General features: G+C 42.3%; 2 long non-coding RNA genes across 4 annotated transcripts; one reads left to right on the forward strand and one right to left on the reverse strand.

Moving 5' to 3' along the window:
- The first annotated feature begins 174 nt into the window (after positions 1 to 174).
- On the forward strand, positions 175 to 16,696 carry LOC109497923. 2 transcript variants are annotated; one of them, XR_002740925.2, is made up of 4 exons: positions 175 to 451; positions 4,282 to 4,383; positions 7,221 to 7,290; positions 16,180 to 16,696. It is a non-coding gene; the product is annotated as an uncharacterized LOC109497923 (long non-coding RNA). The 2 variants fall into 2 exon arrangements; XR_006595076.1 differs by lacking the exon at positions 4,282 to 4,383.
- On the reverse strand, positions 880 to 14,051 carry LOC109497927. 2 transcript variants are annotated; one of them, XR_006595077.1, is made up of 6 exons: positions 13,880 to 14,051; positions 12,057 to 12,234; positions 11,612 to 11,689; positions 10,113 to 10,423; positions 4,319 to 4,371; positions 880 to 3,230 (listed from the first exon to the last, which is right to left on the reverse strand). It is a non-coding gene; the product is annotated as an uncharacterized LOC109497927 (long non-coding RNA). The 2 variants fall into 2 exon arrangements; XR_006595078.1 differs by lacking the exon at positions 4,319 to 4,371.
- Positions 16,697 to 18,054: the final 1,358 nt, after the last annotated feature.

Consider the following 18,054-nt stretch of genomic DNA (forward strand, 5'->3'; position numbering starts at 1 on the left):
CGAGCTTGTTTTTACATCTATTTCCGCAAGCCGACACGCATTTTTAAGACAAAAAGGGAATCGCGTGATAGTGTTAGGGGCAGGGAACACTCAGGGTCCCCTTGCCCTGTTTCCCTGTGGAGGAACCACTATCACAGTAACACTCGGGCTCCCACCCCCACAGGGGAGGGAGTTCACTGATGCACAGGCGGAAGCTATGGGTCCACGTTGCTAGGATGAGTGAGGAACATGCCAACAGGCTGCTTGCAATTTGCCCCCTCTCTTCTCTGCCCCAGAACCACGCAGTGTCGGAGGCAGCGGTCTCTGAGAAGCGTAACTTTTCCCTGGGGGGGCGCTGGGTCCAGGGAGATGCGCTTCTAAGCTCCATCTTCCAAGAAGGTTTCATCAGCAACAAAGCTGATGTTTTCGTCTCCATCTGTCTGACTTTCTGCCTATCCGATTATCTCCCCAGGTAAATTCCTAGATGTGAAACTGTTAGAGCATGGCACATGGATCCATAAAATTACTATATATACTACATATATGATTACTATATTTATAGTAATTTTTATATATTTATTTATTTATATAATTTATACATAATTTTATATATAATAATTTTTAAATATTATATATTTATCTATATAATTTATATATAGTAATTTTTATATATTATATATTTATATAGTTTATATAGTAATTTATATATAATATATATTTATTTATATAATTTATATACAATTTATATATAGTAATTTATATATTATTTATTTATATAATTTATATATTATATATACTTTATATATAGTAATTTATATATATTTATTTACATAATTTATACATAATATATATTTATATATATAATTCTTATATATAGTGATTTTTATACACACACACGCACTTAATGCCAGATTTTATTCTAGAAACTCTATGTCACGGAACCACAAATGTCCACGCCCTCACATCTTTATCAGCGCGGAGCATTTCCTTTTCACTCTCTTCCATCACGCTGATTTTATTTGCAATTTTGTTATTACTGAAGCTACATCATTCTTCAGATGCTTAATATATTCTTTTACGAATTGTCTGAGAAATGAGACTGTATTACCACAGCCAGTGCTCTGATTGACGCGTGTCCCATGTCAGATGACATCACAAACACCCCACCCCGCCTCTCCTCCCACCTTTCCTCAAATGTACTCGTCCTACAATGAGGACTCGGCCTTGCGACAGAAGCTATCTCGGGCTGTTCTGGGTAGAAAAAAGAATTTGATAAAGGAGATTTTGTGGTCAGAGAATCTTCACAAGGGACAGAGAATCTGAGGCAGCTCGGCCAGAAAGAATGCCCATGGGAGCGCTGCAGAATGGTCCTGGGGGACCAACCGGGTCCCCCTGCTGACCCTGAAGCTTATACCACCTGCGTCGCTGTGTGCTCTCTGGACACTGTCCTTAAGCCCCTGCAGCTGGATGGAGGTCCCACTTTACTCACCAGAGTGGATTCCATGTGGGTTCTAAAGGTACCTTCGGATCTTCAGAAACGTTCACCTGTTCCATCCAAATCAGGCAACTGAGTCCCTCCTCATTCCCCAGTACACCTGTTATCCCATTTTCACATACCCTGATGCCTCTTTCTGGAACGCTCTCTCTCTTCTGCCTGTCAAAACCCTGCTGGTCCAGGCCACACCCCATTAAAAATTACGCCTAAGACACATCACAGAATCGGAAGTTTCGAACTGTCTTTGATAAGAAAAACCTCAACTTGCTTTCTGCTTCTTTCTTGCTAAATTTAGAAGGAGACACTTGGCCCATTCTTCTAAAAAGAATGACTTTCTCCAGGATGGAAGACAAACATCTTAAAACAGACATGATCTCTTTCTGGGGCTTAAAAAAAAAAAAAAAAAAAAAAGTTTGCTTAATGAACGAATAGAAACATCTTCCTTAACCTGAAACTCCTCCAACCATCCCCTTGCTACTTTTCCTGCGCTGCAGTGATAGAGCCCCATGGAGAAAAATCGCCTAATGGTGTTGATTGATGTCTTGACAAGTATAGAAGGATGTGAACATGTTTTGATCGGTACCTTCAGCTTGTTTGACTTTGCCTTTGCTACGCTGGATGGTGCCTCCCGGAAATGGTGACCAGCCGGTCGTGTGTCCCAAGAACGGAGCTTGGGGAAGGAGGGTGTAATTTTATAGTGTTAGCAACCAGAGCTCCTTTTAACAGGCAGTCGGGCCCCTCCCAGATAGCTCTCAAGGGTGGCAGGGAGGGGCTTTTACATCCGCTCTTATCAGTTGAGCCAAGCATACTAAAAACTCCCCGAGAGGGACCAAGTGGACCCTCCGTTACAAAATATGCATTGGAAAAAAAAATACCCAAAAGAAATATGTCAAACTTATAGCACTGGTTGCCTTTGGGAGGTCAAATTAATGGGATTTTTTTTTAAGTGGTCTGTGTTTTTAAGTTTTTCTCCTATATGTATGCATTTCTTTTTTTTTTTTTTTTTTAAGGTTTTGTGTTTAAGCAATGTCTACACCAAACTTGGGGCTTGAACTCACAACCTTGAGGTCAAGAGTCACGTGCTCTACTGACTGAGCCAGTCTGTATGCATTTCATTTTTAAATAACAGTTCACCCTCTTCTGTCCACCCCACCTACCCTTCGCTCCCTTCATCATCACTGGTGGAAGATCTCCCATCTCTCAAGACCCATCAGGGACGCCACATCCTTCAGGAGCCTTTGCTTCTCTTCCAAGCCGGATGCTCGCGCGCTCTCTCTCTCTCTCTCTCTCTCTCTCTCTCTCTCTCTCTCTGTCTTCCCCTCCCCCCACAACACAAAATGGCTGGCTCCACTGTCCCTCACTTGTCTCCCGTGGGATTAGATTTCATTAGTGTCTTGCTTTTCCTGCCCTGCTATTGCCATCCGTCCTTGTGGGCACAGACTCTATTTAACTTACTTTATTTCAAGCCATGACTGGTACAGTCGCTTACACAGATTAGGTACTCAACCAATGTTCACAGAGTTGAACCCTCCCTTTTTCTTTAATCAAGGGAAGTTTACCTTATCAGAAGAATGGTCTCAAATGCCACTTATCTCTAAGAAATTAAATCGGTGTGGAGTTGGCACATCCTCGAGGAACTGGAGGCCGACATTTTTCATGAAATCCACACCTGGAGGCCACATTCTCACGAGCTTCAGGGGATCCCCGCAGAAACTTCTGTGACCCTTTTCCAGATCAGAGTTTTATTAGGCGATTCCTGGGGATGAGAAGTGGGAGAATACCATTCTGACAGTAGAAATGCTGACAACAAAAAATGCAAACTTCCCGCGTGAGCCGCAGACTCCCTAGAGACCCATTCTACAGGCCCACGCACACGGGCACCAAGGGTATGTAAGCAGAGATGTCTTCTGCAAGGTTGTCTGAAATGCTTTAAAAATTGCGTACAACCTCATTCTCTGGGTAAATAAGTGAAAAGACATCCATATAGACCATGGAATATTATCCAGTGGTTGCAAAGAATGAGCTAGACAGATCTAAAGGTGTTGAGAGAGAAAGATCGCCAAACCAACTGCAAACTAGAAACGGCAATATATCAGCACATAGGGTATGAGTCCATTAGATGAAAGTAATAAAAACCAACAGTTTCTTTTTATTTTCTTATTTGTTTATTTTTTATTTGAGAAAGAGAGCATGAGCGAGGGAAGGGCAGAGGGAGAGAGAGAATCTTAAGCAGGCGCCACGTTCAGTGCAGAGCCCGACTCGGGGCTCGATCCCATGACCCTGGGGTCATGACTTCAGCAGAAACCAAGAGTCAGACGCTCGATGGACTGAGCCATCCAGATGCCCCACTAGCAGTTTCTTTTTAAACTTCACACATACACAGGAAGTGTCTGAAGGATACACGTTTACATGTGAACAGGGATTACCTCTGGAGAAGGAAGAGGAATTTCTGGAAGGGATAAAGAGGGACTATAATGTTTACCGCTATGCTATAAGTAAAATGAAGTATTTATTGTTTGAATTTTTATCAAAGTGTATGTTCCTAAGCTATATGTGAAATTACAAACTTTTTTAAAAAGCATCAGGGTCACATTAGAATTCACAAACGTGTTTAGATGAAGTCTTTTGTGGAACACCATGGAAATCAATTTATGAAACTTTAAATAACGAAATTTTGCATGTCTGCTGTATGTCGATATCTTATTAAACTGTAGCCTTAAACTGCAGCAGTTTAAGGAAAATGTAATGCAGTGAAATAAATCGAGAAACTCCTATTGATTGACTTATTTTTTCTTTTCTGAAAACAGAGGGGCAAGTCGTCATTTATTTTTAAGGGTGGCATACCTTCATTTCCAGAACGCCAGCCTTTCATGCAGTATCGTATGAGAAGCTCAAATCTAACAAGAAAGGTAAAGAATGTGGAAGAATGGAATCAGAGAAAAGTAGGCCGTGATTTTCATGGATCTAAGACAATACAATCTTAACGGGCTGAAATCCTAAAGAAGCAAATTAAAAGAATGTCGTGGAAATTGTTTCAGATAACAAAAACCACTCTGGAAAAGCCAGCAGAATCCCCCACCTAGGCCACACTGCCTCCCTTTGTCTTTTCACGAAAGATCTAAGCAGAAGGTATTAATATTAACAATAAATTTCCTTTGTGCAGTAACATATATAGAGAAACAATAGTCACAAGACCTATGGGATTACAATAATTTAAACTTATGTCTTTTGCTCCTATTGTACCATAATACCGTGGGGATTTTATACATATTGAAAGACTCAGAATCATGTTATACCTCTCAAAGTGGAATTTCACACATATAAGCTGAAAATAAAACAATGTCTGGGAGAAAATTTCATAACATGCTCAACAAGAATTGTATCAGAATTCATAGCCCTATAGTCATTTTTTTATTATTTTCGCAAAAAAGGAAGACGGTGTTAAATAGACAACTAAAGAGCGCCCTCTAGTGGGAGACAGTGTTTATACAAAATTCTCAGTTTGACCTATTTCCAGAACATGCGGCATCTCAGAGTTGCTATGCATAAAATAGACCCTGCTTAGATGGTATTGCTTCGGGTCACAGCATTCTTGGTTAAAGCCACTGCATTCTTTTACATTTCTTCTTTTCAACTATTAAGTTAAACGCAGTCGGTTAGTCTTGCAAATCGCTTTTCCTTCCCACAGCACATCAAGGCTTGAGACCACAATCACTTTTTCTTATCAAAACGCCCTTCTTTGTCTCGGAATCTTTGAATGCAAACACGACTCCAAATGCGGACGAGATGGGGACACCTCTGTCCCTTTTAAAAACTTCGGCCTCAGCACGAAATCTGCTAAACGCCTCCCTGTGGTCTGACGCAGACAAGGATAAACACCGAGTTAAAATCCCTCTCAAGGCAGAACAGAAAGGAGCCAAGGAAACCTGCCACAGCCCGTTTCAGAAAAGTGGCCCGGACACGCGACCTTTCTACAACCATTGATCATATTTCCTCCCGATTTGGCACACACCAGCCCAGGGAAAAGGGAAGGACTCTAACACCCCAACACACCGAGCAGTTTAAGAATCCAGAAAGGTCGACAAGAGGAATTTCATGAAAACAACAAGGTTCTCAAAGAAACACAGGAACAATGAACTTTGGAAGCGGGAGAGAGTTTAGGGGTCATCTGACGCAACGTCTCCCCTTCCCTCTGACCACATTAACATCCCACCTGTCTTTTACTTAATGTTTGTCTTTGACGAGCTTGACTGTCGTTGAAAGGAAGCTCAAGATCACATGTAATGACACAAATAAATACAATTCAAAGAAAACGGTGTGATTACATTCTAGCAACGGGGGTTTGTGCTGAGGCTGAAGCCTGCTCAGTGCTGTTTGAAAAGGAAAGGTTGCAGGTGTTCAGGAGAAAGTAGCGCCCAATGGAGCCATTCTTGTCTGTGTTTCCAGAAGGACGGGGCAAGAGTCAGGAATCTGACTGCGATTCAACATCATTTGAAACTAGTGTGGCACCGGAGTCACCTCCCATAGTGCTAAGTGGTCCAAAGTCACAGTTTAGGAAGCCTTCACTGATCCCCAGCTTCTCACATGATTGGAGAAAACAAAACTCAAGATGGGTCAGCGTGTTGCCCGGGGCTATTGTAAACCTGGTTGGTGCCCGCCCTGGGCCCTCAGGTGTTTCCATCGCAGTGCCCTCCGCTAGGGGTGCCAGGGTGGCTCAGTCAGCGGAGTGTCCGCCTTCGGCTCAGACCATGATCTCTCTGTTCGTGAGTTCAAGCCCTGCATCAGGCTCACTGCTCTCAGCACAGAGCCCGCTGTGGATCCTCTGTCCCCCCCCCCCCCTCTCTCTCTCTCTCTGCCCCTCTCCTGCTCACACTTTCCCTCTTAAAAATAAAAATTAAGAGGCATCTGGGTGACTCAGTCAGTTAAGCATCTGACTCTTGATTTCAGCTCAGGTCATGATCTCATGGTTCCTGGGTCTTTGCTGACCGTTCCAGATTCTCTCTCTCTCTCTCTCTCTTTCTCTCTCTCTCCCTCCCTCCCTCCCTTCCCCTCTCTCGCTCTCTGCCCCTCCCTCTCTTGCACTGTCTCTCTCAAAAATAAACTTTAAAAAATAAATAAGTAAAAAATTTAAAAATAAAAAAATAAAAATACACTAAAAGATGGTGGCTTGAAGTCATCAGTATGCCAGCTGGATGGTGACCAATCATTTTGGTTTGCCAAGAACTGAGGGGGTTCCCAGGAGTTGGGACTTGCGGTGAAAAAGCCTTGAGCCAAGTGGGACCAGTTGGCCCCCTGAGCCGGCTACCACCTTTCCTCTGTGGAGGGGGCCACACAGTTCTGAGTACAGAGCCCCTGACCACCCACGTGCCACAAACAGGGGCAATCTATAAAACATCACTTCAATACTGAAGCAGCTGGGGTGTCCCCAAACTCTGCTACCTACTCAAGGGACATAAAGGCTGATTCCACACTCCACTAGGGATACGTTTACTTTACTGTGTATTCAGGGAACTTTAACACAGCAAATCTGTACTTTTATAGGCATTCAAATCAAAGGGGATGCTAGGGCCTTTGGGTATTTTTACTAAAATACTTTACTAAAACACTTTACTTAAATGAGTTCATTTAGTGAAAATAATTAAAAAATAGTTCACAGGTTGCATATCCAATGCAAAGTCTTGTAGAAGTTTGGAGGAACCGAGCGATACAGACCATACTAGAAATCATATGTTTTTCTCATTTTTAGGTAAGCTCCATGATTTAATTGGCTATAGATCTAACCAACTGTCCTGCTCATTCCGCTGAACTTATTAAAGGTAAGAATTCCTGGGGCGCCTGGGTGGCGCAGTCGGTTGAGCGTCCGACTTCAGCCAGGTCACGATCTCACGGTCCGTGAGTTCGAGCCCCGCGTCGGGCTCTGGGCTGATGGCTCGGAGCCTGGAGCCTGTTTCCCATTCTGTGTCTCCCTCTCTCTCTGCCCCTCGCCCGTTCAGGCTCTGTCTCTCTCTGTCCCAAAAATAAATAAAAAACGTTAAAAAATAAATAAATAAATAAATAAATAAAGGTAAGAATTCCTATTAGTCGGGACAGCAGACAAATGGATCCAACAGTCTCTGTTAGGTGGCAGTGACTGGAAACACATTGTGGCTACTGTATTTAGAAGGCTCTTACTACATGGGGACAGAAATATTAACTTGCTGTGTGCTGCGGGGTGTGGGCCACTGAACAGGCAGAGAATTGTGCTTCATCCAACAGGTGAGGAAAGCAAACACGACCCCTGCCCTTGGGGGGGGGGGGCGGGCTTACAGTCAAGAGGGCAAGATAGACATTAATTGAATAATTAAATAAATAAATACGCAATTATCGTAAACAAGGTAAAAAATATATTTAGCACGTTACGTTCGGATGTGCAGGGGAAGTGTACCCTTATTTTCTGCAATGGATTTGGGTCCTACTCTCCAACCCCTGAGTCAATCCGGCAGGCAGATGAGGAAGGCTTGCAGAAATAAAACTTAAAACTAGCTAACTATGGCATTTCAGTCCTTTCTGACTTCAATCCAGCCACTCTTGGTTTAAAACAGTAGGCTTCCCTCTCTTCTGGCTAAATGTTGGGTTCTCCTGGGTGTTTCCCTGACCTGCTCTCGAAGATCAACTTCCTCTCTGCAAAGAGGTTTGGCTCTTTAAAAAAATTAATACCAAAACCAAGAGCATACTGTATACACTGTAGGTTAGCCAACTTGACAATAAATTATATTTAAAAAAATAAAAATAAAAGAATAAACATCAAACCCCTCAAAAAAATAAATAACAATAAAAAATAAAAAAAATTAATAACCCAGGAAGCAATTCTGTCTTAGTCCATCCGGGCTCCCCTCACAAATTACCATAGGCTGGGGGGCTTAAACCAGAAACATTTATCTCTCCCCATTTTGGAGGATGCGAAATCCAAGGTCAAGGTGCCAGGAGGTCCGGTGTCTGGTAAGAACCCGCTTCCTGGCTTGCTACCTTCTCTGCGTGTCCTCACATGGCTAAGAGACAGAAGCGAAGCAAGGTCTCTCCTGTCTTTTCTTAGAAGGGTGCTAATCCCATCCTGAGAGCTCCCAAAGCCACCATCATGACCTCATGACCTCCCAAAGCCACCATCGCCAAATAGCATCACATTGAGGATGAGGGTTTCAATACGTCAACTGTAGAAGGACACAAACCTTCAGTCCATAGCAGACCCTAATGATCATTTCCCATGGCCCTCCGTTTCTTGCTTCTGGGGACTGCCTTCCACCCTTCTCTATTCACCATTTCTGTCCAGGCTCATGGTCCATGTCTGAATGTATGCCCTTCCACCAGAAGCTCAAAAATAAAGTCACAGCCAAACGTTTCAGGATCACGGATTGAAACTCTAGCACTCCAAGTAAGGAGAGCATCCTTATTTTCTATAACTGCCTCTTTTTTTTTCCCTCTAGAGCTTAGTTTTCCAACACAATAGCCATGAGCCACATGTGACTATATCGATTTCATCGTACTTAACTGAATTTAAGTAAAATTACAAATTCACTTTCTGGGTCACACTAATTCACATTTCAAGCACCCCACAGCCCGCGTAGCTAGTGGGTACCATCTTGGACAGTGCAGACATAGGCCACGTACATCATCACAGATGGTTCCCCTGGACAGCCCAAGTCTGGAGCCCGCAGTAGGGAAAAAGTAAACAGACTCATCCATTAAGGTATCACAATCTCTTCTAGCTTGAAGATCATCTCCTCCCATTTGAAAGAACCTTTTGAGTAGACTTCATTTTTGAAGACTTCTCCTTACTCCTCTTCCAGCAGATGGTATCTGGATCAAAGTCTCCCAGAGACTCACAAAAGTACTGAAGGGGAAGCTGGACACCCACAAACCCAGGCACTAGAGAAAACTGCCGCTCAGAAGTTTAAGCCGCTGGTCTAAAGTCACAGAGCCAGAAAGGGGAGGATTCGGGATTCAAATTCTGAGACCTCAGCTCCGTCCACCCCATCCCGTTGCCTCATATTCTTTACCTGCAATAAATCTGATCGCTCAAGGTCCTGACTCAACAAAGTCTTGCAAAAAATCTTCAGGGGGAACAGCTGTGCCAATTCGCCCTTGGTCTCCCCCCCCCCCCCGTAAGGAGGGGACGTGAGTACCCCCTGTGGCTCCAAAGGGGTCAGGGGAAGCGGGCACCCAGTATAGGAAAGGCCCAGCCACCTGATCATACATCCTGGTTAAACCCAGCGTGGGCTGTTGTTCTGAGGGTTCTTCTCCGTCTTACCAGCCATTCCATTACTAAGGAACTTTGTTTCTATTAGACTTGCCCATACAGTTATCTAGAGAGCTTGAATTTTAATGTTGTGGCTACTCATTTGGAATTACGCTTATTGAGCACGTACTGCGTGCCAAGCCCTACACTACATGCTTTCCGAGATCATCACCTTACATGGTCCTCACAACAGTCCTTTGGAGTAGGCATTACTGTCCCCGTTCATAGGTATTATTACCCCGATTCATAGATACTACTATCTCCCCATTCATAAAGCTCAACGTTCAGGCCATTGGCCGAGATGCAAACACGAGGCCGTTTGCTACTGAAGTGAAGCTTTTTGCCACTAAAGGAAATCGAAATTACCTTTGAAGATGCGCCTCCAAAGCAGAGGTAAAAGCTGTGAGAACGGATCACGGCTCTGTCATTCATTCGCTGTGAGATTTGGGCCACGAAGTCATTCAACCTCTCTGAACCCACGGTTCCCAATACTTAAAAAGGGGATGGGGATCCCCGCTCACCCCTCCAACCTGGGCGACGAGAGACGCATGCCGTAGCATCTTACGGTTCTCTGGTGGCAAAAGCAGAAAGTGTTCGGCCACTCTCGTTTGGCTAGCAAAGGCAGAAAGGAAATTCACCAGAAGGATATTCAGAAGCCTCCAGAATTTGTAGGAAGGCTGCAAAATCAGACGTGAACAAAAATCAGGAACGGGGCAGGACCTAACGCAGCAAACCTCCGAGGGACCGCTGTCCTTGGACCGTCTCTGAGTCACGCCCACCGTGCAAAGTCCTGGGAGAGAGAGTCTGATTGGCTGGCCTTAGGTCACGTGCCCAGCGTTGGCTGCGCGGGAATAAGTAGTTCCGGGAAGGGACCTCCGTGGCCTCCGTAGTGGGAAGTGAGACTACTCTGACCGTGCTCAGGGAGGAAAGATCATTTGAAAAAACGGGATACAGTGAGAGCAGGGGGAAGGGGACAGCTGAGGGGTGAAAAAGGGAGACAAATGTGGGCTGTGACATAAAAGGTCACGGGAATGTAAAATAGTGGTAATGTTCCCATTTTTCTCCCTTTTTAGCAAGAAGCCCTGCTCTACACATTTCACGTGAGCATTTGCTTCCCTGAAGGCCTTTTTCGCACTGCGTTTCCAGCATTATAGCATATATACATATATACATATATGCCATATATATATATACGCCATATATATATATATACATATATACGCCATATATATACATATGTGTATATATACATATATATGTATATATATATACATATATACATATGTATATATATACATATATACATATACATGTATATGTATATATATACATATATACATATACATGTATATGTATATATATACATATATGTATGTGTGTATATATATATATATACACACACACACTTCATTGCACACCTAGGCTTTAAGTTTATCCTAAATCCAAATTCTTCTTCCCCAAAGTATCAAGCAAAAAGGTAAATAAATAAGTGTATGCGGAGCGTGAGGAAATCCGTGGGCTTCGTGACTCAGATGAAATTACTGATGATAAAAACATGATCAGGCAACCATGGTTTTTTAAGACAAAATTCGTTGATGGTGTGGCTAGGGTAAATGTGAGGCATGGCCACTCCGTTGGGAAAGAATCGTTCCTGTTCAGGTTCAAAATAGAATAAATCGCAGTCTGAGGTTCCAAGAACATAAATTTTGCCATCATCGTTCACAAAATATTACTGTTGAAGCCTAGGCCGTTATGAAAAAAGTAATAGGTAGTTCCTCAAGAGGAAAGACTTCAAACATCAATGTAAATAATAATGTCTTAAGGTTTTAAAAAAAAATGTAACCAAGAACATGAGAGTTACATACATTATACTTGACTTTCTTTCTTTCTTTCATTCTTTTTTAATGCCATTCCAGGAAAAATGTCTTCTCTTGGGCGCAGATCTAAAGGGTAAGAAATATCAGCAGATTTCATTTGTTTGTGCTGCTTTGGTCTTCGTACCGTAAAACAAGAAAACAGTATAGGACTAATTAAAATCGCTTCATGCCTCATTCTAATTATATGTGGAAAATGTGCCCCAAAGAAAAGTTTCAAAAAGAAGCAGACAATATAATTAATACAGAAGGCCTCTTGCTTCTGTGAAGTTGCGGACAAAGGACAGGGGTGGGGAGGAAGAGGGCGGGGAGAAGAGACAAAACGAAAACAAAGAAAAAAGAACCCAAATTTGTAACGCTAACGTAACCATTTTACAACTCAAAAATTCAAATTTGGTTATGTTGGGAATAGTAAAACCAAACTGGAGTAAGTCACCTGTGAGAAAATGTTTTCAGGTTTGATTGATAATATGTGAAGAGTCCATTCCAACACCCGTTGAATTTGAAAATGATTCAGCATTGCGTGAGGCAAGCGGGTAAGATGGCCTTACCAGTTCAGATCACCTGCTAGGTTACCATCAATACAAGTGCGTCCAACACGTGTCTGATTTCACCTAGAAAAGCATAGGTAACAAAGCTTTTAAGAAATACACATTCATAGGGCCGCCTGGGTGGCTCAGTTGGTTAAGTGTCCGACTTCAGCCCAGGTCATGATCTCACGGTTTGTGAGTTCGAGCCCCGCATCGGGCTCTGTGCTGACAGCTCCGAGTCTGGAGCCTGCTTTGGGGGGCGCCTGGGTGGCGCAGTCGGTTGAGCGTCCGACTTCAGCCAGGTCACGATCTCGCGGTGGGTGAGTTCGAGCCCCGCATCAGGCTCTGGGCTGATGGCTCGGAGCCTGGAGCCTGTTTCCGATTCTGTGTCTCCCTCTCTCTCTGCCCCTCCCCCGTTCAAGCTCTGTCTCTGTCCCAAAAATAAATAAAAAACGTTGGAGCCTGCTTCGGATTCTGTGTGCCCCTCTCTCTCTACCCCTCCCCTGCTCATGCCCTGTCTCTCTCTGTCTCAAAAATAATAAAAATATTTAAAAAAAAGAAATACACATTTATATAAGCTCCATTTTCTTTTCTCATTATGTATTATCTCATGATCTTTTTTGAACTTTTTAAAAATGTTTTTAATGTTTCTTTTTGAGAGAGAGAGAGACAGAGTGTGAGCGAGGGAGGGGAAGAGCGAGAGGGAGACACAGAATCCAAAGCAGGCTCCAGTCTTTCCACACCATCAGCACAGAGCCCGACCTGGGGCTTGAACCCACCAACCGTGAGATCATGACCTGAGCTGAAGTCAGACGCTCAACCGACTGAACCCCCCAGGCATCCCATGAGTAGCTCACGTCCCGATACAAGTGGACACAGAAACTCACCATTTCCCCCCAGTCTTACCCGTCACCCAAATCCCAAAGGAAAGGAAAAGTCTCTCTAAATGAATTTTAGAACCTCCTCCCCCTTCTGTTAATTTAGAAACGAAGCATTAGGTGCCTAACAAGAGAAAAACACATTCTACCTCTTCCCCAGCTATTTGCAAATATTCTGTTCCTGGAGAAAGCCACACAGTACTTTTTTTTTTTTTTTTTTTTTTTTTTTTTAAGTCGCGACCCATAAACATCACCCAGGGTAAAAACCACTGCTTCATCCATAAAGGCTTTGACTTGAGGAAAGGGCATAAGATTTGTAGAGTCAAATCTCCACCGAGAGTATTACTCTGGGTAAGATTTGGTGCGTATGAGTTAATAAATTTTTTGTCACGTTGGCCCTTAGGATTACGCTCCTGTCTGAATTTCGGTTTTGTTTTCTCTCCGTCCCTCCCTGGTGGAGCTGAACCCGAAATAGCATCACTCTTGAGCTGGTTAGTTTGATAAACTGTCCCAAGTGTGAGGCAACAATGGTACCTCTAGCACAGAAGCATTTATGGGTCTCTAGGGAATTCTGAAAAACACCAGGAAGTGTTTAGGTACTGAATCACAGCCAAGTGTTCTGAATCTTTAATTTTTTTTTTCTATGAGGATGTCAGCATGAAAATATAAAACATGCTTTTCCCACTTGGTTCCTATTACTTGTAAAGCATTTGAGCACTTCTAGGCTAGAATTACCTGCTTCCCAGTCAAGGAAAAAAAAAAAACAACTCCAAAAGGCACATTAACGGTTCCTTTGCTGGCCTTCTACATTTTTGACCCAACAATATAATAAAAATGACGAAATACCAAACCTGAGCACCAGGCTTCTAAATCCATCATGGTTTTTATCATATTTATCCATGCAGTGTTCCCATCTTTGGTGGTTCGGATAATGCATGTTGAAATAAATTTTGCAAGATAACTAGTTTGTTTTCAGATATGACACATCCATCATCCAAATAACCAGGCAATTATGACATCGCAAACCTTTGGAATAAATGATTTGTTTTAAAGGTGGTTTGGGTTACAGTTAAAAATTAAAGTTCACAGTGAAGGCAGGAAAAAAAAAAAAACCAAGACACAATTAATGTTTGTAAATAAGAATTTAAAACTGAAGCCGGGCTTCTTTTGCTTGGTTAATTTTCATTTTTAATTAAGCACATTTATTATTTATGCTGGAATACCTCAGTCAACCACTGGGGGAAGAAGAGAGATTACAACTGTATTGTCTCAAATCTTAACTTTATCTGGCTTTGTTTACTGACTGCATTAGTATTTTCAAACAAATCACCCCAACAACTGGACACTGAGCTACTTATCCACATACAAATAAGCAAAAATATAGGTAAAAAGGTGTGGAATATACCAAATTACAGTATTAACAAATTGGAGACAATCGTCCATCAATAGGGAATAGCTAATCAATTTTGACTAGAGTCAGATAAGCAGGACAGAGAGTGCTTTGCAGACATTTTGAAAAATTGAACAGATCAGCATATACCCGTGTGGACATACCCATGTCCTAGTGGTAAACATAAAAAGCATTCTGCATTCAGAGAATACTAATGAGAACACTAAGATGTCCTCCAGAAATAAGAACTCATAGATACATCTGAATATTGTTTGCATTTTTACAACAAGAACACATCAGCCATCGTATCATTTTTAAGTGATTATTTAAAGGGTCCAGAAGAATACCAAACAACGTGTTCGTGGCTGTTGCAGTGAGCAGGACAGGAGGGAAAAAACATTCACTCTTACCTGAGTTACTTAAACAAAAGACACTGCCACTTTAAACAGTACTCACTTCATCTAAACACTCGTTCAGTAACGAATGAAAAAAGTGTCATTTACATGAGATTCAGGGGGATCATACTAAAATAGGCGTGTGTACCAGGGACTAGGAAAGGGAAAAGACAAATATCTAGTGAGAGAAATGTAAGATAATAATGGCAATACTACTACTATCTAACTTGGCAAAAAGGGTACTGAAAATATTTCCGCGGATGGCAGGAACAGAAGCTCGCACAACCTTTCTAGAGAGCACTTCTGTATTGTATATCATGAGCTTTACGAACATCTGTGTTCTTCAGTCCAGTATTTCCACTTCCAAGAATTTCACCTAAGGAAAAGATGATGCTCACAGCACTACTTTAAAAAACAGGGAGGGGAGGGGGGGTCTGGGTGACTCGGTTAGTTGAACGTCTGACTCTCAATTCTGGCTCAGGTCATGTTCCCAGGGTCCTGGGATTGAGCCCCAAGTTAGGCTCCGCGCTAACCATGAAGTGTGCTTAGGATTCTCTCTCCCTCTCCTCCCTCTCTCTCTCTGTCTCTCTCTCTCTCCCTCCCTTTGCCCCTCTCCCCCACTCACACTTTCTCTCTCTTTCTAAAATAAAAAATATATAAAAATAAAAAAGACTGGGTTCCAGGGATGTGAGTACATCCCTAAGCAAAACACATAACTGCTTTGTATATTTTTAGTTCAAATTATACAAGTAATATATTTATGTATTGCTTATTGAAGGTTTTGTCTTTGAAAATAGTGTTTCTAGGGGCGCCTGGGTGGCGCAGTCGGTTAAGCGTCCGACTTCAGCCAGGTCACGATCTCGCGGTCCGTGAGTTCGAGCCCCGCGTCAGGCTCTGGGCTGATGGCTCGGAGCCTGGAGCCTGTTTCCGATTCTGTGTCTCCCTCTCTCTCTGCCCCTCCCCCATTCATGCTCTGTCTCTCTCTGTCCCAAAAATAAAAAAAAAAAAAAAAAAAAAAAAAAAAAAAAAGAAAATAGTGTTTCTAAGATTAATAAGGTGACCTTGGGACTGTTATAAATAAATAAATAAATAAATAAATAAATAAATAAATAAATAAATAAATAAATAAAAATAACAGAGTGGGATACAACATAAACATCTCGTCAGAGAGGATTAGATAACCAATTGATTTTTAAACCTTTGTGGGTTACCTACAGTATGCTAGGCATTGTTCCAAGGGCTTAATGGACATTGGTTCACGTACTCTCCTTAACAACCCACGAGGTATGCACTATAACTTTCTACCTTTACGGGTGAGGAGGCAGAGACACGAGTCATTCCAATAACTTGTCCCCCCGATCCACAGCTGGTAAGAACTACAGCAGGGAACGGACCCAGGCAGTCAAGAAGACACAGGCTGCGATCTCAAGCCGACACGCTAATCTGTATTCACCTGATGGAATGCCAGGTAGCCGTTAGAGATGATGGCACATCACTGACACGGAAAAGTATTTGTGATTTCTTGTTACGTACAAGTATATAATGCAACATAGCATGTCTAGTGTAGTGATGATTTGGTAGCACACATTCACATACCAACATAGGATTTTTTCTGAAATTAACATGGATTCCTTTTGGGATCAGAACTAGACGCAAACACTTATTTGTAAGCCTTTTATGAGTGGTTAATGACATCATACAGTAAAAGCAAGAATGAAAGGTGTCAGTTGCATATGTTATAAAATAGTGATCTCCAATTTTGAAGTCATAAATCGCCCTGCTAATGGGCCTTTCCAACTGATGTCCTCCTCTGCCTCTGGTTAGTGTGTCTCATGGACGGACACACACACACACACACACACACACACACACACACACACACACGCACAAGCAAAAGATGAGACAGATACATAAAAATGTTATCAGTAACCCTCTGAATGTGGAATTTAAGAGTAACGTTCATCTTTTTCATTGTTCTTGGACAACTGTTTTCCAAATTTTTACAATGTAAATGTGGAATTTTAATGTAAGGAAAAAATGTTATTATTAATACTTATATTTACATATAATATATATCAAGCAATATAACAAACTTTTGTCTATTATATATAAAGATACATGTATGTGTACTGTATTTGTAAAGTTGTATTTTTTTATTGGAAAAATACAAACATTCGTAGATGGTATGATGCCCCATATACTCATTACTCAGATCTAGTAATTATCAGGGACCATCAAGACTTTGGGGCAAGTCCTTTAGTTTCTCAGGAAAGAGCTCAGGGCAGGGCAGGGCAGGGGCTTAAGGTGAGGCAAGGGAAGCATTCACCGCAGGTGGAAAATTTAAGGTGGCATCAAAGAGCTCACTAATCAAGATAAATAATATTTAATGCGATACTTTTTAAAATCAAAGTTGATGTGAAAATTCCATGATGAACCCATAGCAAAAATTTAAGTAAGGACAGGACCCACCCCTCCATTTGCTGGGCTCCGAGTCCCAAGCCTGCCTTCTAAGAGGGGGAATGCGGGTGGAAGAAAAGAAGGGAGAAGGAAGAGAAAGAGCCACCGCTCAGAGGCAAGTCCTAGCCTAGGAGAGAGAGGAGCGGTTTGCCCAACACACGCCCACCGTGAACAGCTCTCATTGTCTCCTGTTTCCCAGGCCTTCGGGAAAATCATGCCGAACGTTGGGCCCTGTAATTTCTAGTAAGAAATTTTGCAATATGACCATATTACAGTAGGGGCATTGGGGAGCTAAACCTCAACCCGCCAGGGTCCCCATTTCTGTCCACAAACCCCACATACCGCCACAGGGCTTTTCACAGAGTCCGCTTACAGAGTACTGTGAAAATACAGGCATGGAAAATTATTTGCGTAAAAGTTCTAAATTAAGTATAAGTACGAAACAGGAAAAAGAGAGAGAGAGATTCAGTTCATCTCTTTATACCACCTGAGATGAAAACAGGATACTACCAGAAGTGTTAAGCCTAATTGGGAAGGATTCTCTAAAGATGTATATTGAAGACAATATTTGAAAAATAAAAAGAACCATACGTGCTTTCTAGTTTTAGCCGCATAGCTCTTCTGGTAAACAAACAAAAGTGGAAGATGGTACAATCCTTATCATCAGGGGAAAAAACCTGCCCCCTCTCTCAACCCCCCCCCCCCCCATCAAGAAAACCTACAAAGTTTCCATGAACAGAAAGTTCTGGTCATATGGCCATTGACACCTCCTAGCCACTGGTTT

This window comes from Felis catus, chromosome A3 (assembly GCF_018350175.1).
Source record: "Felis catus isolate Fca126 chromosome A3, F.catus_Fca126_mat1.0, whole genome shotgun sequence".
NCBI lineage: Eukaryota > Metazoa > Chordata > Mammalia > Carnivora > Felidae > Felis > Felis catus.